The 23,349-nt window shown below is 44.6% G+C and overlaps 2 long non-coding RNA genes across 8 annotated transcripts; one reads left to right on the top strand and one right to left on the bottom strand.

The window, feature by feature from the left end:
* Positions 1 to 9,272: 9,272 nt before the first annotated feature.
* LOC147349119 (uncharacterized) lies at positions 9,273 to 14,625 on the bottom strand. The gene is made up of 4 exons (XR_015150319.1): positions 13,890 to 14,625; positions 13,463 to 13,801; positions 12,718 to 12,817; positions 9,273 to 11,325 (listed from the first exon to the last, which is right to left on the bottom strand). It is a non-coding gene; the product is annotated as an uncharacterized LOC147349119 (long non-coding RNA).
* Position 14,626: 1 nt separating this feature from the next.
* Positions 14,627 to 17,811, top strand: LOC147349118 (uncharacterized). Of its 7 annotated transcripts, none has more exons than XR_015150316.1 (4): positions 14,773 to 14,939; positions 15,302 to 15,406; positions 16,299 to 16,731; positions 17,205 to 17,811. It is a non-coding gene; the product is annotated as an uncharacterized LOC147349118 (long non-coding RNA). The 7 variants fall into 7 exon arrangements; XR_015150314.1 differs by having other exon boundaries at positions 14,773 to 14,986; XR_015150317.1 differs by lacking the exons at positions 14,773 to 14,939; positions 15,302 to 15,406 and adding an exon at positions 14,627 to 14,763.
* Positions 17,812 to 23,349: the final 5,538 nt, after the last annotated feature.

Genomic DNA, 23,349 nt, shown 5'->3' with positions numbered 1-23,349 from the left:
CATTTTCCTTTAACACATATGTGTCTTTATATTTAAATTACATTTCTTGTAGACAATGTATCATTGTGTTTTGTTTTTTGGATCCCTTCTGATAGTTGCTGTCTTTTAATTGGAGTTTAGACCACTGATTTAGTCAAAGTGATCACTGATACAATTTGACTAATGTTTACCACACTTATTTTTTTCTGTAAGTTGTCCTTGTTCTTTGCTTATATTTTTGTCTTTTTATTTTTTTGTGGTTTTAACTGAGCACAAAAAATTTTTTTTTAGTGGTTTTCCCTCAGTGGTAAAGAATCCGCCTGCCAGTGCAGGATCAGCCAGAGATGCAGGTTCGATCCCTGGGTTGGGAAGATCCTCTGGAGGTGGAAATGGCAACCCACTCTAGTTTCTTGCCAGGGTAATCCCATGGACTGAGGGGCTTGGTGGGCTATAGCCCATGGGCTCACAAAGACTGGGACACAACTGAGTAAACTTAGCATATACATACACACTAGAGTTTGCAGTAAACATTTACAACTAATCTAGGTCCACTTTCAAGTAATACTGCACTGCTTCATGGGTAGTGCAAGTACAGAACAATAATACTGATTTTACTGGCTTGTCCCTCTTATCATTGCTGTCATTTATCTCATTTATACCTAAGCCATATATATAGGTAACAAATACATTGTTGCTGTTATTATTTTGTACAAACCACTGTCTGTTAGCTCAATTTAGTTTTTTTTAAAAGTTTTTATCTTACTTTCAATTATTCTTTCTCCAATGCTCTTTATGTCTTTATGTAGATCTGAGTTTCTTTCCTATATAATTTTCCTTCTCTCTAAAGAACTTTTAACATGTCTTCCATAGAAACCTACTGGCAACAAATTCTCTTAATTTTTGTCTGAGAAGGTCTTCATTTCTCCTTTATTTCTGATAGATTATTTTGCAGAGTACAGAATTCTAGTTTGGTGCTTTTTCTCTGTCAGCACTTTAAATATTTCACTCTGCTCTCTTTTTGCTTGCATGGTTTCTGAGGAGCAGTTGGATGTAATTTTTATCTTTGTTCCTCTGCAGGTAATATTTTTTCTCTCTCTTTTTTTCAGGATTTTTTTCTTTACCTTTGATTTTCTACAGCGTTAAAATGATATGCCTAAGTGTAGTTTTTTGTTTGTTTGTTTTCTATGTGTGTGTTTAATTTATCTGGCATGTTCTAAGAGCTTCCTGGATCTGTGGTTTGGCGTCTGACATTAATGCAGGGGAAGTTCTCAGTCATTTCTCATTCGTTTCTTCTGTCCCTTTTATCTCTTTCCTCTCCTTCTGGTATTCCCATGATGTGTATCTTACAGCTTTTGTAGTTGTCTCACGATCTGGATATTCTGTTCTGGTTCTCAGTCTTTGTTCTCTTTGCTTTTCAGTTTTGGAAGTTTCTATTGCTGTATCCTCAAGCTTAGAGATTCTTTCCTCAACTGAGTCTGGTCTACTAATAAGCCCATTGCAGGCATTCTTCACTTCTGTTACTGTTTTTTATTTCCAGCATTTCTTTTGGTTCTTTCTTAGAATTTTCATTTCTCATCTGTTTCATTTCCCATCTGTTCCTGCTTACTGTCTACATTATCAGTTAGCACCCTTAGTATATTTGGAGAAGTCAATGGCAACCCACTCCACTGTTCTTGCCTGGAGAATCCCAGGGATGGAGGAGCCTGGTGGGCTGCTATCTATGGGGTCGCACAGAGTCAGACACCACTGAAATAACTTAGCAGCAGCAGCGGCCCTTAGCATATTAATACCAGTTGTTTTAAATTCCTGGTATGATAATTTCAACATGACTGCTATATCTGAATCTGGTTTTGATGTTTGCTCTGTCTTTACAAACTATGGTTTTTTTGTTTTTGCCTTTTAGCATGTCTGGTAATGTTTTCTTGGTAACTGGACATGATATACTGGGTGAAATGAACTGCTGTAGACAGACCTTTAGTGATGTAATGATGAGGTGTGTGTCTGGTGGGGGAAGCATTCTGTAGTCCTATGACAAGATATTGGCCTTTCCATGAGCCTGTACCTCTGGATTGTGAACTGCACTCATGCTTTTCAGTTTTTTTCTTCCCCTTAGGTGAGACAGGATGGCTAGAAGTTGAGTATTTCCCTTTTTCCATTCGGAAGGCTAGTGCTACACAAAAGTCTAGGGGCCTCCTGATGAGGGGGTCACCCTGGAGTGTTTTATTCCCAGACTTGATCACCTGAGCCTCCAGCAATTTGTTAATTACAGGTCATGTTTAGAGGTTGCAGCTTGTGGGTTTCTGCTCCAATAAGCTGTGATTCTCTATATTTATCTATTGGCCTCTACAATTTGGGGGCAGTGGTTTGATGCTGCATGACCTCACTTCTTTTACAGATCTAAGGAGAGGTGTTGATTTTCCTGTTTATTTGACATTTGCTTGTTGTGAGGATAGTTTGGTGACTTCCAAGAGCTTCTTATATGGTGAAACAGAAACCAGAAGTCTCCTTTCTCTAGTTATAATTGAACATTTTTATTATTTCATTTAATCTCTCCTCTTAACTTATCAATTATAACTCCTTCGTTTTGGTGGTAGCTTACAAAACACATTTTTAATTGATGTCAGTCTACTTTAAAAAAAAAGTTTATTTATTTATTTGGCTGCCCTGGGTCTTAGTTGTGGCATCTGGGATCTTCAGTCTTTTTAGCTGAGGAACGCAAGACCTTTAGTTACGGCGTGTGAACTCTTAGTTGCAGCATGTGGGATCTAGTTCCCTGACCAGGGATCGAATCCCACCCCCTGCATTGGGAGCATGGAATCTTAGCCACAGGTCCACCAGGGAAGTCCCAGTGTAAGTCTACTTTCAAATAACGCTATGCCACTTCCTATGTGGTACAGGTACTTTCCCCCCAGTTTCTCCTTCTACCTGTTTTGACATTGCTGTTATTCATTTCACTTACCATATGCTGTAATTATACATTTTATTCTTGTTGCTTTAAATGAATTTATTTTTTAGATCAATTAAGAATAAAAAAAGTAAAAATATTTTCCTTCGCTAATGTTTTCCTTTTCTTTATATCATTTTCTTGCTGCTTACAGAACTTCTTATATCTTTTTTTTTTTTTTTTTTTGCAGGGCAGGTATGCTGGTATCATATTCCCTCAATTTTTGTTTGCCTGAGAATTCTTTATGTCTCCTTTACTGTGGAAGAGTAATTTCTATGGGTATAGAATTCTAGGTTGGTGGGCTTTTTCTTTCAACATTTAAAATATTCCATGCCATTCTCTTCTTGTTGGGAAATCTGGTATAACTATTCTCTTTTTTCCCCCTCTATAGATATGTTCCCCCACCCCCCCACCCCCGGCTTCTTTGAAGATTTTCTCTTTGACTTGGGTTTTCTGTCATTTAAATATGATGTGTCTAGGTGTAAAGTTATTTTGTTTGTTTGCTTGATTGTTTGTTTTGGTGTTTATTCTGCATAGTGTTCTCTGAACTTCCTAGATCTGTGATTTGGAAAGGTTTTGGCCATTATTACTTCAAATGTTTCTTCTGCTCTATTTTCTCTTTCTTGTCCTTCTGGCATTCCAACTATGCATATACCTTTTGATAGCGTCCAACAATTTTTGGATTTTCTGTTTTTATTCATGCTTTTTTCTCTTTGTATTTCAGTTCAGGAAATTTCTATTTATCTGTCTCCCAGTTCACCGATTCTTTCCTTGGCTGTGTTTAGTCTCCTGATGAGCTCATCCCAGGTATTCTTCATTCTCTGATGGTGTTTTTGACTTCTAGCATTTCTCTTTTGATTCTTTCCTAGAGCTTCTGTCTTACTGGTTACATTATTCATATGTTCTATGTTCTCTACTCTTTCCACTAGAGCCCTCAACACATTAACCACATTTATTTCAGTACTCTCTGATATCCAACAGGTGTAGCATGTCTGAGTCTGGCACTTATGACGGCTTTGTTTCTTTGGACTGTTCTCTCTTGCCTTTTGTCAGACTTTGTTATTTCTTCTTGAAAGCCAGGCATGGGGTAAATGGCCTTTAGTGTGAGAGTTTATGTTAATCTGTCTAGGAGTTGGACTGTGTTTAATGTTTGCTGCAGCCCTGTGTTCCAGAGGCTTCAACTTCTCTAGTTTCCTTGTTTTTGTTCCTGCTTGAATCTGGGCATTCAATAGAAGATATCAAGAAAAGATGGCAAGAATATACAGAAGAACTATACAAAAAAGATCTCAGTGACCCAGATAGCCGTGATGGTGTGATCACTCAGCTGGGGCCAGACATCCTGGAGTGTGAGGTCAGGTGGACCTTGGGAAGCATCACTATGAAAAAAGCTAGTGGTAGTGATGAAATTCCAGTTGAGCTATTTCAAATCCCAAAAGATGATGCTGTGAAAGTGCTGCACTCAATATGCCAGCAAATTTGGAAAACTCAGCAGTGGCCACAGGACTGGGAAAGGTCAGTTTTCATTCCAATCCCAAAGAAAGGCAATACCAAAAAATGCTCAAACTACTGCACAATTGCACTCATCTCACACACTAGCAATGTAATGCTCAAAATTCTTCAAGCCAGGCTTTGACAGTACATGACCTGAGAACTTCCAGATGTTCAAGGTGGTTTTAGAAAAGGCAGAGGAACCAGAGATCAAATTGCCAACTTCCATTGGATCATAGGAAAAGCAAGAGAATTCCAGAAAAACATCTATTTCTGCTTCATTGACTATGCTAAAGCCTTTGACTGTGTGGATCACAACAAACTGTGGGAAATTTTTAAAGAGATAAGCAAGGTGAAAAGATAGCCTTCAGAATGGGAGAAAAAAATAGCAAATGAAGCAACTGACAAACAACTAATCTCAAAAATATACAAGCAACTCCTGCAGCTCAATTCCAGAAAAAATAAATGACCCAATCAAAAAATGGGCCAAAGAACTAAATAGACATTTCTCCAAAGAAGACATACAGATGGCTAACAAACACATGAAAAGATGCTCAACATCACTCATTATCAGAGAAATGCAAATCAAAACCACAATGAGGTACCATTTCATGCCAGTCAGAATGGCTGCGATCCAAAAGTCTACAAGCAATAAATGCTGGAGAGGATGTGGAGAAAAGGGGACCCTCTTACACTGTTGGTGGGAATGCAAACTAGTATAGCCACTATGGAGAACAGTGTGGCGATTCCTTAAAAAACTGGAAATAGAACTGCCATACAACCCAGCAATCCCACTACTGGGCATAAACACCGAGGAAACCATAATTGAAAGAGACACGTGTACCCCAATGTTCATTGCAGCACTGTTTATATTAGCCAGGACATGGAAGCAACCTAGCTGTCCATCAGCAGATGAATGGATAAGAAAGCTGTGGTACATATACACAGTGGAGTATTACTCTGCCATTAAAAAGAATACATTTGAATCAGTTCTAATGAGGTGGATGAAACTGGAGCCTATTATACAGAGTGAAGTAAGCCAGAAAGAAAAATACCAATACAGTATACTAACATATATATATGGAATTTAGAAAGATGGTAATGACAAGCCTGTATGGGAGACAGCAAAAGAGACACAGATGTATAGAACAGTCTGTTGGACTCTGTGGGAAAGGGAGGGGGGGATGATTTAGGAGAATGGCATTAAAACATGTATAATATCATATAAAAAACGAATCGCCAGTCCAGGTTTGATGCAGGATACAGGAAGCTTGGGGCTGGTGCACTGGGATGACCCAGAAGGATGGTATGGGGAGGGAGGTGGGAGGGGGGTTCAGGATGGGGAACACATGTACACCCGTGGTGGATGCATGTTGATATATGGCAAAACCAATGCAGTATTGTAAAGTAAAAAATAATAATAAAAATAATTAAAATAAATAAATAATTTAAAAAATTAAAAAAATAAAATAAAGAGATGGGAATACCAGATCACCTTACCTGCCTCCTGATAAACCAGTATGCAGGTCAAGAAGCAACAGTTAGAACTGGACATGGAACAAAGGGCTGGTTCCAAAATGGGAAAGGAGTACATCAAGGTTGTATGTTGTCACCCTGCTTATTTAACTTTTATGCAGAGTACTGCTGCTGCTGCTAAGTCGCTTCGGTCATTTCTGACTCTGTGAGACCCCATAGACGGCAGCCCACCAGGCTCTGCTGTCCCTGGGATTCTCCAGGCAAGAATTCTGGAGTGGGTTGCCATTTCCTTCTCCAATGCATGAAAATGAAAAGTGAAAGTGAAGTCGCTCAGTCGTGTCCGACTCTTCGCAGGCTCCTCCATCCATGGGATTTTCCAAGCAAGAGTGGAGTGGGTTGCTATTTCCTTCTCCTTTATGCAGAATACATCATGTGAAATGCTGGGCTGGATAAAGCACAAGCGGGAATCAAGATTGCAGGGAGAAATATCAGTAACCTTGGATATGCAGATGACACCACTCTTACGGCAGAAAGCAAAGAGGAACCAAAGAGCCTCTTGATGAAAGTAAAAGAGAAGAGTGAAAAAGATGGCTTAAAACTCAACATTCAAAAAATAAAAATCATGGCATCTGGCCCCATCACTTCATGGCAAAATAGATGGGGAAACAGTGGAAACAGTGACAGATTTTATTTTATTGGGCTCCAAAATCACTGCAGATGGTGACTGCAACCATGATATATTAAAAGACACTGCTCCTTGGAAGAAAAGCTATGACCAACCTAGACAGCATATTAAAAAGCAGAGACATTACTTTGCTGACAAAGGTCCATCTAGTCAAAGCTATGGTTTTTCCAGTGGTCAGGTATGGATGTGAGAGTTGGACCATAAAGAAAGCTGAGTGCTGAAGAATTGATGCTTTGAACAGCAGTGTTGGAGAAGACTCTTGAGAGTCCCCTGGACAGCAAAGAGATCCAACCAGTCAATCTTAAAGGAAATCAGTCTTGAATTTCATTGAAAGAACTGATGCTGAAGATGACACTTCTATACTTGGCCACCTGATGTGAAGAACTTATTCACTGGAAAAGATCCTGATGCTGGGCAAGACTGAAGGCAAGAGAGGATGACAGAGGATAAGATGGCTGGATGGCATCACTGACTTGATGGAAATGAGTTTGAGCAAGCTCTGGGAGTTGGTGAAGGACAGGGAAGCCTGGCGTGCTGCAGTCCATGGTGTCAGAAAGAGTTGGACACAACTAAGCAACTGAACTGACTAAAGCACTCTTCCTTAGACAGAGTCCATGTCTGGCATCCCTTTCAGCTATAATCCAGTATTATCATATTGGGGCACCCTTGGTGTGGCTTTGTGATTCATTAACTTTGGGCACATTTCTTCACTGACCTCATGTCCTAACCTGTAAAATAAGAATAGTAACATACCAAGATATGGAAGCAACCTAAGTGTCCATCAACAGATGAATAGATAAAGAAGATGTGGTATATATACAATGGAATACTACTCGGAATACTACTCAGTCATAAAAAAGAACAAAATTTTGCCATTTGCAGCAACATGGACTTGGAGAGCATTATGTTAAATGAAATAAGTCAGGCAGAGAAAGACAAATACTATATCATATCACTTCTATGTAGAATCTAAAAAATACAACAAACAAGCAAATATAACAAAAAGAAAGCAGACGCACAGATATAGAAAACAAACTAGTAGTTACTAGTTGGGGGAGTAGTTTAGGGGTAGGAGGGTAGAAGGTACATACTATTGAGTATAAGATGTATTTTCAGAGATGTATTGTATAATATGGGGAACATAGTCAATATTTTGTAGTAACTGTAAAGAGAATGTGAACTCTAAAGACTGTATCAATATTTTTTTTGGCCATGCCAAATGGCTCATGGGGTCTCAGTTCCCCAACCAAGGATTGAACCTGTGCCCTTGGCAGTGAAATCATGGAATCTTCCACTGGACCACCAGGGATTTTCCTAAATTTTTTTAAGTGGAAAAAATTCAGTGTGGGGTGTTACTCCCTGAAAAAGAAGAAGAGCCCCTTGCAGGGTTGTGCTGAGGATCAAATGAACTCCTAAATGAAACACTGAGCACCACTGCCAGTATAGATTTGATTCTTGGCTGAATCAATGGGCCTATTTAGTTTTACATCATTCATTGCTACTGGTTTAGTTGAATGGTGACCCCAGAGTATGGCTTTGCCTCCCTCAACTGCATAGTTAGAACCATCATCTGTCTCTCCTCATCCCAGTGGCTCAGTGGTATGAATGTTGCAATAGGTGAGTTTCTTAAAAATAAATAGTGATTTCCAGGTACCCCAGATGCTTTAAGCATCTAATGACATATTTAAGTACAGAACCTGCCGGAACCACCACTTTCTCTTGAGAAAATAATAACCTCCTTAATTGCACACTGACCCAAGATACATTCTCCCAAGTAAATAGTACTCTGTTCAGAAGCATCCTAATTAGGTATTTATCTAAGAGATTGCAGTGGCTTCACCCAACTCCCCAGGGAAGTATTAAGCATCACATCAGGGCCGACAGGGTAGAAAAACAAGCCGGCATCAAGAAAATAAACCCTGTCATTGATTTTTCCACGAGAAGCCGGAGGACTGGGGCTCTGGGGAGAGGCGTCATTGTCCAGCTGTGGGTGGGGCACCCTGCTGCATGAATGGCGGCAGCTCCCTTCAAAGATGGTCACAGGTCAGGCTGAGAGCAGCCTCTTCTTGTGTTGCCTCCCCAGAACTAGCAGTTGAGGCTCTGCAGGGGAATGCCTTTTGTGCAAATGCCGTTTGCTGAAACAGATGTGGGAGCTGCTGAGGCTCCACATTTGACGTGAAGGGGAGGGGTCCTCTCTGTGTTCTCCTGGTTCTCATTGGCCTTGGGTCATGGAAGTCCCTGGAGAAGCCAGAGAGCCTTAGACAGCCTTCCCTGAAGGCAGAATTAACTGCTCACACCCATTCTCCTTTTCTTTGTTCTCTTTCTTCCTCCATTTCTCTCCTGTCTCCCACATCTAACTATCTCATTCTCCCTCCATCTCCTTTCTTTTACCTTCTTCCTTTCTGCTCAACAATCCCCTTCTCCTTTGTCTTCACCTTCTCTCCTCCCTGGGCTCCCTGTCCCCCTCCTCAGGCCCCAACTCTCTTCTACTTTCTGGCTCCTCATCATGAGCTCCAGGGAATCCAGACCCATCCTCACCATGCCCACATCTCGTGCCCCTTGGCTGGGCGTGGTAGCCCTGTGACAGGCCCTTGGTGCTGGGAAAGTGATGAGAGCTCGGGAAAAATGAACATCAGCTTCTCACCGGGAACTGGCAGGAGATACTCCTCAAACCTTGCTCTTTTGCTGGCAGGCACCATCCACTGTGTCCTGGGATCAAGGTCATAAATCCATCCGGGCTGAAGGTTTCTGCAGATACACTGTGAGGTGCACAGGGGCTGCCCTCGAGAGCTTGCAGATCATACATACTCTCAGAGGTGAGAGTATGTGGGTGGTGAGATTCTTAGCACGCTGGGGACCACCAGCCATCATATTAAATGAAGGGAGCCTGGAGCATGTGGGAATCCTTCTCCTTCTGTCTTGTGGCTCAAAGAACATGTCCTTTCACCTTCATTCTCAGAGCCCTTCTTTTACCGTGTTGAGAGCTTTGTTAGCGTGGGCAGAGTCAAAGAATATTAGAGACCGTTCTGATCTGGAATTCTTTTTTTTTAATTAAAAAAAAAAGTTCTATTGAAGTATAGTTGACTTACAATGTGTTGGTTCCTGGTGTAAAGTGATTTAGTTATACATATATATTCTTTTCCATTATGGTTTATTACAGGATACTGAGCATAGTTCCCTGTGCTATATAATAGGTCCTTGTTGTTTATAATCTGGAATTCTTCAACTGCATCTATGGCTTGGAGGTTTATGTTAGCCTGCTTGTGCTGCCATAGCAAAGCACCACAGATTGGGCAGCTTAGACAACAGATGTTTATTCTCTCACAGTTCTAGAAGCTGGAAGTCCAAGATCAGGTGTCTGCAGGTTTGATTTTTCCTGAGGCCTCTCCTGTTGACTTGCAGATGGCCACCTTCTCCTGTGTCTTCACACGCTCTTCCTTCTGTGTGTGCCTGTCCTGATCTCCTCTTTTCTTAAGGACCCCAGTCCTGTTGGATTAGAGCCCAGCCTATTGACCTCATTTTAACTTAATTACCTGTTTAAGGACCATATTTCCAGTTCAGTTCAGTTCAGTTGCTCAGTCGTGTCCGACTCTCTGCGACCCCATGAATCGCAGCACGCCAGGCCTCCCTGTCTATCACCAACTCCCGGAGTTGACTCAGACTCACGTCCATCGAGTCAGTGATGCCATCCAGCCATCTCATCCTCTGTCGTCCCCTTCTCCTCTTGCCCCCAATCCCTCCCAGCATCACAGTCTTTTCCAATGAGTCAACTCTTCGCATGAGGTGGCCAAAGTACTGGAGTTTCAGCTTTAGCATCATTCCTTCCAAAGAAATCCCAGGGCTGATCTCCTTCAGAATGGACTGGTTGGATCTCCTTGCAGTCCAAGGGACTCTCAAGAGTCTTCTCCAACACCACACTTCAAAAGCATCAATTCTTCTGTGCTCAGCCTTCTTCACAGTCCAACTCTCACATCCATACATGACCACAGGAAAAACCATAGCCTTGACTATACGGACCATATTTCCAAATATAGCCCTATTCTGAGGTCCTGGGTGTTAAGACTTCAACATAATGAATTTAAGGATGAGGGATCACTCAGCTCCCAATAGGGTTTGTGGATAAAACTAGAGGAAAGTAGAAAGGGAAAAAAGTGGGTTTTTTTCCCCATTTTTATTTTCACAAACCTCTAACTGAAATGTGACATTTCCTTCCTACATTACAAATGTGGGCAATAAACCATGGTTGCCCTGGCAGCACCTGTGACATTATTACCAATAAAAGTCACAAATATTTTCACATCAAATTATAGTTGTTGCAGATATCCTAAAATATTTTTTATATTTATAACTACTTTGAAATTACAGTTGTTAAGCCCACTGCTGGTTCTTCTTCGTTGCATTTATGAATAAGCCTATATGTTGCTATATAATGTGGTTTTCTCAGTATGTTGATAACTTTATGATAATTGGTTTCCCTTGCAAATTCAGTTTTATTTTTTGCACTTTTAAACAGTATTCTGCAAAGGGGTCCAGAAGCCTCACCAAACTGCCAAAGGGATCCATGGTACGTAAAAACCCTGGACCTAGTTGAAACCTTCATTTTTACAAGGGAGAAAAAAGGAGCCCAGAGAGGGAAATTGACTTATCTGTGGTCCCACAGCTTGGTTGGTGGAAGGGCTGGGCAAGAGCTGAAATCTTCTGATTCCTAGTTCACTGCTGGGTCCACTACATCACATTTGCTGGCTATTCTCCCCTGGTGAAGATTAGTATAAAATCATTAGCTGTGATACAAATTTTCAAAATACCTTCAGATTATAGTGGTATATCCTGCATGTCCCCCAGATGGGCAGCCTTCAAGGTCACCCATCCCTTTACTAGCCAACTAGCCCAGTCCCTTTTCTGAGAGATGGAAAGAAGGCCAGTTTTTAACCACTTCTCCTCCTGACAGTTTAGGGAGATCTTGGAGGAGTGTTTACAGGTTTCATGGGCACTGGTTTTCTCTGATCACCCCATCTAGTTGGTTTCTCAACTTATCCTGGTTCGTCTGGAACTTTCCCAGTGTTTGCATTGAAAATCCTATCACCTGGGAAGCTCCTCCTTCCAGGGCAAGCAGGGGCAGTTGGCCACCCTCCCAAGTCAACTTCTTACCTGAACATGCTCCAGGCCCCTGGGTCATCCCTTACTCTCTCATTACTCACCTATCCAAACTGATTCTTCTTTGCCTACCTTGCACGCTTCTCCAAAGCCTAGCCTAAACCAGGCTGTCTCTTGCTTTGCAATCTCTCTGAAGACCTGGGACTTATATTATGGGTAAGAGAACAGGCTAATATCTTATTGTGGATCTCAAAGCCCCTGGCCACCCAGGATGCTTGCCCAGACTGGTTCTCTCTCCTTGGTCACCAGCCTGCCGCTGCTTGGTGTGGGTCAACATGGCCTCTGCTGAGGCCATGTTGCTGGTGCCCCTCTTCTCTCCCCAACAGAGGACCCTGACCTGTTGGGCCCCACATCACTAACATCCATGATCTTCTTCCCAATCACTATTGCAATCTTTCTTAGAGGTGCTTCTCTACAGTGAAGACTGGCTCTGACATTATTACAACAGCACAGCTCAGCCTCTGATTTTCATGCCCCCAACTTTGCTTCACTTCTGCCAGTGAGAAGATTCATAGATGTGTTTTTTTTTTTTCAAAACAATCAGAGCTTCCTTCCCTCCAATGTGACTTCTGCAGTCATTCGTAGAGCAAGGCAACATTAAAATAGCAGCCTGCTCCTGACCCCTGGGACAGTATATATTTTTATACATCACTGTTGCCTTTACATTGAGGCATTCATGTATGCACTCAAGACATTTACTGAGACCTATCGTGTACTGGGCACTGAGCTGGGATGTGTTTGTCAAAAGCATTTAAAGGTGAATGTTCTATTTGCAGCTACCTAGAGCAGATAATGGGGTTTCCCAGGTGGCTCAGATGGTAAAAAATATACCTGCCAATGCAGGAAACGCAGGTTCGATCTCTGGATCAGAGAGACCCCTGGAGAAGGAAATGGCAACCCACTCCAGTATACTTGCATGGGAAATCCCGTGGACAGAGGAGCCTGGTGGGCTACAGTCCCTGGGGTCGCAAAAGAGTCAGACACAACTTACCAACTAAACAACAAGGAAGATCGATCATCACCCGAGGCAGCCGTGGTTGTATGGTGCAATCGACCAAGTGTTGGGTGAACCAAGTGAGGTTATTTCCATTCTGGCGACAGGGTGAAGAGAGGGGAAGGGAAGAGAAGGTGACTGTCAAAGAATGACGTCTGGACCAGCTGCATCAGCATCACCTGGGAACTTGTTGGACATGCACTTTGTCAGTCCAACCCAGACCTCCTGAATCAGAATCTCTGGGGCTGGGGCCCAGTGGTCTGTGTGCTAAGAAGCCTTGCAGAGAATTTTACAGACACTCAGGTCTGAGACCATTGGCACAGTGGATGTTGCTGGTGCCCCTCCCCCAGTGACCTTTACAGATTAGTGCAGGCATCGCCCAGCTACTGGAAGTGCTGGCTGCTAACCCCTCACTGATGCCCATTTCCCTGCAGTGGTGCCCCTGCCAGGAAGGAGTTTCACCTGGGAGGTTACCTCCATCTCTCCCGTTACAGATCACGGGCAAAGGCGGACATGGGCTACAACCCAGCTGCTCTCTTTGCCACAGTTCTGTGTGGGGGTGACTCTGGGGGGTGACATCTAGACAGCTATGATCTAGAGCTCCCGTAAGCTCCAAATGAAGCTGGCCCAGCTGAGTCCACATTCCTGCTCAGCTGGTTTCCCCCCTCCATCCTGCTTCCCTCACACCTTTCTCTGAGACCACCCCTAGAAGTCAACCTCATGCACCCCAGCTTTAACTGACCTTCCAGAGCAGAGGGTGACAGCACAGGGAAGCTTGTACACAGACACATATATATAACACATCCCCAGATCTAGACTTCACATCTTGGGCAGGTATTAGCAGATTGATTTGCAGAAGGGTGATCATTTAATACAGCTGACGTTATTCGAACGTGCATTTTTCACCGGTGGAAAATGCAAGGATGCTGGCCGAGGCAGTTTTTGGCCACGCTTTAAAGAGAAGACTAATCAATCACTTCTGATTCACTGGCTGTTTATTGGAGCCATCAGTCATGTTGAACTCTCTTGGCATTAATGGCAATGTCATCAGTGCTTTTACAGGATTCTCCCTGTGTCCCTGCTTTAAATAACAAGATTATTATTTTTGACATGTTATTCAAGCTGGGATTTCCTCCCCCACCACTGCTTCAAGTCTGGGAGACTCTCACCTTGGAGGTGCTTCTCCTTCTGGCCCACCGGAGGAAAGTCAATTTGCCTCGGATTTGAGGAAGAAACTAAGTTGCCCTCACGCAGACTAATCAGGGTTTGCTTTTAATTACAGGTGTTCTAACATCTTTGCAACGGAGAAGGAAATGGCAACCCACTCCAGTGTTCTTGCCTGGAGAATCCCAGGGATGGCGGAGCCTGGTGGGCTGCCGTCTGTGGGGTCACACAGAGTCGGACACGACTAAAGCGACTTAGCAGCAGCAGCAGCAGCAGCAACATCTTTGCAAAGGCTGCCACATGACTCTCCTGACGTTGGATGCTTTTTTCCTGAGGCTGGGAGAGGCCATATGCTTGGGCTTCCCCAGGGGTCTGACAAGTTGCTGGGGCTCCTCGTGAACTTTATGTAGTTGTAGCGATGTAGCCTGGGCCCTGAGACCTAGGGCCCTTTACTGCAGTGCTTGCACCTGGACAACCAACTCCTCGAGCAACAGGATACCAAGAAACCCTAAGGGACTACGCATAATTGCACACATGCACAATTGGGGCTAATTATGAACAACATGATACAGAAAGGCCAAAACCTAACTGCCCCTTCTGAGTGCCTGGAGCAAAAGCAAGGAATGGCACATGATTCCTACAGCACCATCAAGGGGGTGGGCAGACCACCTAAGCCACTGATCTGCCCCTGCCCCTCACCCCAATTAAGCAACCAGCTCACCTACCCCCCGCCCCCGCCACCTCAGGGAACAAACAAGGGCACCTGTTACTTGTTTTCACTCCCCCATGTTGCAGCGCTAACTTCAATAAAGCCTTGCCTGAATTTCTCATCTGGCCTTTTCTCAATTGCTGCTGATTAAAAGGAGTCCAGGAACCCAGGTTGGTAACAGTGGTAATGGTAATCTTGGTGATCTGTGAAGTGGGCTTTCTTCAATCACAAAGATGATATAAAAATAGCACCCAGCTGTTACTTCCCTGTGATTATTCTCTTTGACGAAGAAAAAATCTGTGAATCAGAAGAACAAATGCATGGATCCCCAAGCTAGTCCCCTAAAGTGAGCATTTCCTGGGGACTTGTGAGATTAAAGGACGCAACAGCTGGGTGAGGAATTGAGTGAGTGAAGGGGGTTGGGGTGATCTGGGGTGGAGCAGAGAAGAGTAGGGGAGCATGCAAGGCCAGGGTTGGGGTGCAGAGCAGAGACCCACTGAGCAGTGCAGAACCCACTGAGCAGTGCAGAGCAGGAATCTGGTTTCAGTCTCCACCATAGTTTTGTCTCATCCATCTTGACTCTGACCCTGGGTCCAAAAATGCCTCCTTGACAACCATCCCTGTCAGCCCTCCGTTATTGCTGTCTGTCTGTCCAGTTCAGGGGTTACTGGACCCGTTATGTTTCTGCTTTTGGGTCCTTCTCTCCAGGAGTGGTTGGTGAAGCACAGCTGTGCTGGGCGCAGGAAGAATGCAACCCAGGTTTCACATCGACTCCCCAGGCAGTCTTGGAGAAGCCATAATGTGGACAAAAGGGTTTGGCATGGCATTATCTATTGAGTTTTTATCATTTGCACCTTCTCCTACCCTCACTACCACTTCCAAGGGAAGAGAATATGGGTTGAGTGAGTGGATGAATGAATAAATGAAGTTGATCTGCATCTTGCTTATTCCCCTCATCGGACCCTCATACTCCTTCTTGGCTTGGAATGTTCTTCACATGCTCCATTTTCCAGCCCCTCCTGTACCATCCTTGACTCAGCCCAAACATTGCTTGTACATGTCACTCTCTTGATCTTTCTGAAAGACAAACATGATACTGTCACCTCTGTGTTAGAACCTTTAAATGACTTCCCATTGTTATGAATTTATTCAACAAATACCCATGGAACCTTATGCAAAGGTTGCCTTGTGGCTCTCTATACCTGGGGCTGATGCTGTTCACAGGCAAGACTCCAGAGGAAGTCTGTCTCCTAGTGGGACTGGATAAGTGAAACAGACCAGAACATTTCAGACTGTAGCCCTCAGGGTACGTAATCTTGGACAGACTGGCAGATGGAAGGCCCACAGTTAGTGCTTCTTTGTGAACCGCGCTCTCATCCCGTTCACCTCTGGTGTCTGTGTTTCTTTCTCTGAATCACTTTCTTCTGTTTGACATACACAGCTCCAGTTTCCTCGAATGTCACAGGAAGCTAGAAGAAGCATCTGGATTGGCAGCTTTTGCCAACACGAAATGGCATTCCCAAGGGGGGCCTGCCAGAGATATTGGTTTAAGCAGGAGGAAAGGCCTTGATCGAGTGACCTCAGAAAGAGGCTATATGTCTCGGGGGCCACACCCCTGCATTCCAGCCTCTGTCTTCCCCTCCACTCCTTTCAGACCAGGATGCCAGTAGGTGAGCCATGGAGAAAATTCTGTTTTTGGTCCTAGGGGAGCTGGGTTCCAGTCCTGCCTCTGGGGTGACCTCAGGTAAACCTCCTGTGGGCCCCGGTTCTCGACCCTGAGAAGACGGGGCTGTATTAGATGACGTCGGGGGCCCCTCCCAGCTGAGGATGAGACCCACGTCTGGCCTTCCCTGAAGCTTGGCGAGTCACTGTGCTTCAGCACCTCCCTTGGGGACAGCTCTGCTCTGACTTAGTTTCCTGATGTGAAGAACACGGCGGCAGGAGCATTCATTCAGCGAAGACTTCCTGGTGACCGGTCACACTTGCAACACCTGCCCTCTCCTTCCACTCTCCACTACTGGAAATCAAGAGGAAAGTAGAATTCCAGAATAAGGAAAGCACAGGCAGAACAGAGGGACGGGTCTCTGCTGAGGTGGTCAAGTGCTAGGGCCAGGGGTTTCCTGCTCTCTGCCTCCTGGGTAAGCAGCAGGATTGCACTTCCTGACCCCTTTGTGTTTGGATGGGACCATGGGATTAATTCTGGCCAATAAGTTATGAGGGGAAGTTTGCACGTGACTTCCCGGCCAGAGCATGGAGGTGAGAGGTGAAACCCTTTGGTGCTCTTGACAGTGTTTGAGAAGCAGTCTGTTTAGTCAGTCTGGGTCTCTGAGTGACTGTGTTAAACAGAGCGTCCAGCTAACCCTAGAGAGACATGTAACAGAAAAGAGAAATACCCTTTTTTCTTAGGTCTCTGAAACTTAGGGGTTATTTCTTACTACAGCATAACCCAGTATGTCCTGACTATTACACAAACCTAGATTTTGCCAAGAGCAATAGAGAACATGGTTAATTTCCTCTGAGCAACTTTCACTTAAACCTTCATTGGTGGAAAGCAAAAAACACAATATGCCCATGTGGGAGCTTAACTGAGTCTTTCCTTCCCATATTCCAGGGTGCAATTTTGAAGGATAAAGAGGCCTTGGGAATCCTGCATGAAAGTGAAGATCTGTGCAAATTCCTGCTGCATCAGTTCAGACCTTAGGATGTGGGGTCTGTCTGTCCTCTGCCTCTTCTCCCCAGCCTGACTCCGTACCCCAACACGAGGAGTTTCCTTTACCTATCAAGCTCTTTCTGAGTCAGATGGATGAGAAAGCAGTTGAGGGAGGGAAAACAAGACAGTTTAATCTTTCAGGAATGAGTCTACCGACATTTCCTGACTTAGTACTTTATCTGCCAGGGGGAAGAAAAGAAAATATTCATTAGGAAATTATCTTTAGGAGTCATGTGATGGGTAAGAACTTTCCTCATTGTTTTCAGTAATGTTGGTAGATGATAGGACGTACTATGAATAATATAGAGAGGGATTATTACTTCTGTCCATCTCACTGTTTGCCTCAGGCATTTATTACCAGGGAAAGCTGATTACATGTGTAAGAATTTTCATGTCTAACCAAATAGTAGCTGATTTAAGTAAAGCAAATGTATGGACTTAAGAAAGAAATTTTAGTAGAAAATTTCCTTTTGAGAACATTCTACAAATATAAAGTTTTTAAGTCCTATCATATTGGCTCATTATCCCTGAAGTAGAACTTGATGTGTTTCTAGTATGGGAACAACTAATGGGATTCCCAGTGGGTCAGTGGTAAAGAATCCGCATGCCAATGCAGGAGACGCAGGTTTGATCCTTGGGTCAGGAAGATCCCCAGGAGAAGAAAATGGCAACCCATTCTAGTATTCTTGCCCAGGAAATCCCGGCAGAGGAGCCTGGCAGGCTACAGTCCATGGAGTTGCAAAAGAGTTAGGCATGACTTAGTAACTAAACAACAACAAAATATTTTGTTTGACAAAAGATGTCTGTGCCATCATAATTATCAATGATAGAATGTATATAAACCCATTGGACATGCCCCATTGGTACCAGGGTCCCTGACTGGCTCCCAGATTTGCTGTTAAAAGGCTCAGATTTAAGACCCACCTCAGCTACTGATTAGCTCAGAAACCTTAAACGAATCAGTTCATTTCTCCAAGACTTGATTTTTTCATCAGCAAAATGGAGATAAATGCACCCACTTCCTAAGGTAGTTTCGAGACTCTGCTGCTTCTACGGCCTGGTTCTGGTCAGGTTCTCTCACTGAAAATTTTCCATTCCCATTACTGTGTTGTCCAGTATGGTGGCCACAAGTGGCTATTGCAATTTCAATTTATATTGATTAATGTGAAATATAACTGGGTATCTGGTTCCTCAGTTGCACTAGCTACATTTCAAATGTTCAACACCCACCTGGGGTGGGGAGTAGAGGCTGCCATATTGAATAGCACTGAAAGTTCTATCAGACGGCACTCGATAAGCACTGCCAAATTCTTGGTCCCACCCTGTCCTCCAGCTCTCCGTCCACCTTTTGAGAGGCTGTAAGGAACCCCACAGGGGCCCTCGGAGGAGAGTTTGAGAACCACTAGTTCATAGGCTAAGGTTCAGACTGCTTTGCGACCTGGCCTCAGCCCACTGTGTTCTCCTCCTCCATCTCCAAGTCGCCACCCCCTCCCCAGCACAATGAGTTTCCTCTCCCTAACATGCCCGCCCCCCTCCTCTGCTTGTATCATGTAAATCATCTTCCAGGAACCAGTTTGAATGCCCTAAAGTAGACTGCACTCAACTAGAAGGGTTAGTCACTGTCTGCCTCCTTTACTGGTACCTTAACTGTCTTGGATTGGACCTGTATCCCTAAACAGCCTGTGAGCTCCTGGAGGGCAGGGGCTCTCTGTATGCCTGGTACATAGCAGCACTTAGGAAATGTTAGTGAGGGGCATGGACGGAAGTTGGGTGGGGCCTTGCAATGGGCCTGTCTCCCCAAGTACACTTATGGAACTGGGGTGCTGTTCTGTTCTCTCAAGACAGCAAATTCACACTGACGGCTGCATACACACCGTCCAGCCCCGTTTCTGCACGGCTGCCTGCAATTCTCTGGCCTGTCCCCAGTGCTGGCAGGACACATGGCCGGGCCAGGCCTAGAGTTCCCGGCTCCTCATTCTTCTCTCCCATAAATATTTGTCAGGCACCTACTGCAGGGATGGCAGTAACTGGGGGAAGGGGAGTGGAGCCCAGGCAAAGCAACACCATCCCCCGTCCTCATGAAGTTCACATTCTAAGTAAAATAAGCAATAAATAAGAAAAACATCTCTTTTGTCAGATGGTGCAATGGAGAAAATGAAGCCTGGAAGGGGGAGAGGGAGGGTGGGTGTGGGGCAGGAGAGCCGTGCTGAGGGCATCATGGTGTGGAGGGTGGACAGGTGGGTTTCATGGGAGGTGAGTGACATCAAGGCCATGTGGATGTCCGGGTGAAGGATGGTCTGGACAGAGGGGACCACAAGGACAAAGACCCTGCGGCAGAAGGGTGCTGGGTGTGCTTGAGGTCAGATCAGACAAAGCCTCGTAGGTCTCTTACTGTGGACTGAGCCGTGTCCCCTCCAAATTCCCTTGTTGAAGTCCTAACCCTCAAGGTGGCTGTGTTTGGAGGCAGGGCTTTAGAAGGCAAAGTTAAACGACAGGGGGTTGGGGGGTATCCTAATCTGATAAGTGAAAGTCGCTCAGTGGTGTCCAACTCTTTGTGACCCCATGGACTGTATGTAGCCTGCCAGGCTCCTCCGTCCATGGAATTCTCCAGGCCAGAATACTAGAGTGGGTAGCCGTTCCCTTCTCCAGGGGATCTTCCCAACCCAGGGATCGAACCCAGGTTGCCCACATTGCAGGAGGATTCTTTACTGTCTGAGCCACCAGGGAAGCCCAAATCTGATAAGATTCTGTAAGCAAAGGGAGAGAGATATCACATCAGTGAGCACACAGTGAAGCTAAGCGGAGGGTCTCACCGGAACCTGACCATGGCCTCCCAGCCCCCAGAACTATGAGAAATAAATGTCTGTTGTTTAAGCCCCCCAGTCTGTAGAATTTGTTATGGCCACTGGAGCCAAATAGGCCACCTCTGTAGGGACTTTGGCTTTTACTCTGAGTTGGGAGCCCTGGGAGGGTTTGAATTTGAGTTGCATGTACTGACCTATGGTTAAAAAAACTTGTCTGGCTTCTTGCCCAGAACAGAGGGGACAAGGGGACAAGGAGACCCAAGAGAAGTCTGTTGCAAACGTTAGTCACAGTCCACACAAGGGGATATACTTCTCAGCAACAAAAAGGAACGAAGTGAAACCTACTACAACATGGAAGAACCTCAAGGACACCCTGCTAAATGAAAGAAATCAGACACAAAGACCACAGACTGCATGATTCCACTTACTCAAAATGTCCAGAAAAGACGTGATGGAATGTTCTAAAATAAGACTGCGGTGATGGTTATGTAACTATAAATTTACTCAAAATCATTGGGTTGAACCAGAGTGATAAGAGGGGAAGTGGTGAGAAACAGGCAGTATTTTGTGGGGGCAACAAATAGGATTTGCTGACAGATTAGACATGAGATGTGAGAGAAAGAAAGAAGAGGCAATTAGTGTGCTCATTCAATCGGTCATGTCCGTGCTCATACTAACAGAACTTACTATGCTGCAGACCTTGGTCTCAATCCATTACAAGCCCATTTAATCCTCATAAAAATTCTACGAGATAAAGACTATGGACCCCATTTTACAAATGAGAAAACTGAGGCACCGCAAGGTGAAGCAACTTACTGATGGTCATGTATTTAGGATGAGTCGCGAGAACTAGATGAATGGAGTGGATGTGTATTGAGATGAGGCAAGCCTGTGACAGGAATTGGTTCGTAGGGACAGAAGGTCAGAAGTGCTGTGTGGACATGTCAAGTTTGAGAAGCCTGGTGGACTCATGGGATAATCAAGTCACACGTTTCAAGGAGGTTGCTTTGCTGTAGGACCCTCTTGCCTAAGCTTAAACCGAAGGTGTTTTTACTTGGAAATGCAACTTGGAGCTGTCCTAGCTCCAAGTCAGAGCTGATGGGATGAGATGGGGGACCTGAGCCCTAAACAGCTGGGAATGGGACGTCAGAGGTGGTAGTGGGTTGGGTCAGTGGAGTCTGGCCATCATGGGTGGGGCACCTGATTTTTTGCCCCACCCTCAGGACAAGCCAAATGTGAGGACAAAATTTCTGATTTCCAGACATGAGTCAGCACACCTGGTGATTCTAAGAACCTCAGGCAGTGAGTAAGTTTCTCTTCAGCCAAGCAGACAGAGCTTCAACACAGAGATTTGGGTAATTAGGATCATTTGGGGACTTAATTGACCTGATTTGGTCTCATCTGGACTATACGGGTCTCGCCAACATTTGCGTTAAATTAGAGGTTGTTCCCTGTTGACCCGCTGGTGGGAGACCCTCTGGGTGAATGACTTCATCTGGCTTATAGAGTTAAATGCAGCGTCTATACTTTCAGCCCTGTGGTAGGTGGGAACCCATCAGACTGGCTTCTGATAATCCACAGACCACTTACACAGAAGGCAGGCAGGCAGGCTAGGTGATCTTCAAATCCCACCTGTATTAGTCAGCTAGGGCCACCATAACAGAGAACCACAGACTGAGTGGCTTAAACTGAAATGTATTAGCTCACAGTCCTGCAGGCTAGAAGTCCAACATCCTGTTATTGACAGGATTTGTTGTTCCTGAGGTCTGTCCTCTTGGCTTATGGATGGCTGCCTTCTCCTTGTGTGCTCACGCGGTCTCCCTTCTAGGCCTGTGTCCTAATCGTTTCTTATGAGAACACCAGTCATATCGGATTAGGGTCCATGCTAATGACTTCATTTTAACCTAATTACCTCTCTAAAGACCCTCTTTCCATATACATTTGCATTCTGAGCTACTAGGAATTAGGACTTCAACATATGGATTTGTAGGGACACAGTTCAGTCCCCAACTCCATCCACATTTCAGGAATTCAGGGTCTGTTCTCTGTTGCTAACTCCCCATGAACCTAGGTGTGACATCCTCCCTTGGGCCTCAGTTTCCCCATCTGCTCTGCCTCCCTCACCTGGGAGGCTCAAATTAGTTACTGTTCAAGAAAGTGCTTGGTCATCTCCAAAGGGGTGGTCCTGGGAGGGACAGAAGCACCCCCCAGGGAGCATTTAAAAAATTTATTTATTTTTAATTGAAGGGCAATTGCTCTACATTATTGGATTGGTTTCTGCCATACATCAACATGAATCAGTCATAGGTACACGTATGTCCCCTCCCTCCCATCTCCCAGCCCTCTAGGTTGTCATAGGGCCGCAGTTTGAGCTCCCTGAGTCATATAGCAAATTCCCACTGGCTATCTACTTTACACACGGTAACGTCTTTGTTTTCATGTTGCTCTCTCCATTCGTCCCACCCTCTCCTTCCTGCCCTGTGTCCACAGTCTGTTCTACATCTACGTCTTCATTGCTGCCCTGCAAATGGGAACTTTTTTTAAGTCTACAGCTTCACGCTTTGGGTTGTGACCATAGATGGAAGACCTCAGGACCGTTTGAGGGCAGGAGCCAGGAGCTGTCCTGCTTTTGGGGGACATGTCCACACCAAGAATGGTCCTCTGTCACTCACGACTTTCAAATATCCTCTGTGTGTTCATGTAGGTGAAAAAAACAACCATAATCATCCGAACCTAGCACCTAATTCTATTTTACGTGTAAACAAAAAGGATTTTGTTTTGCAAAGTTTAAATGTATACTTTTTACAGGAAGGCACTGCCAGCAAATCAAGGGAAGATTGTGCCTTGTTTTGTTTGGAACTATATCAAAAATTATTCATCATTTTAGAAAACTCACATTTTTAACAACACGTTCAGCAAACAGTCCTCTAATGCAGTGCTGTGCATGGCGCTTGAGTCATTGGTAAGACATGCTTGTACCAGCTTGCGTGTGTGGCTGCCTCGTCCATTTCAGCTAGAGATACAGGTGTCTCCTCAAGCTGTCTCCTAGCTTAACTGTGAAATGAAAAGCGAAACTGTTAGTTACTCCATCGTGTCCAACAACCCCATGGACTGTAGCCCACTGGTCTTCCCTACCCATGGGATTTGCCAGGCAAGAATACTGGAGTGGGTCGCCATTTCCTCCTCCAGGGAATATTCCAAACCCAGAGATGGAACCCGAATCTCCTGCATTGCAGGCAGAT

Source organism: Bos grunniens, chromosome 21 (genome assembly GCF_055505025.1).
Source record: "Bos grunniens cultivar Pamir isolate PY7600 chromosome 21, Bosgru_T2T1.0, whole genome shotgun sequence".
Classification (NCBI taxonomy): Eukaryota; Metazoa; Chordata; class Mammalia; order Artiodactyla; family Bovidae; genus Bos; species Bos grunniens.
Note: the sequence above shows the minus strand (reverse complement) of the source record. Positions and strands in the feature narration are given on the sequence as shown.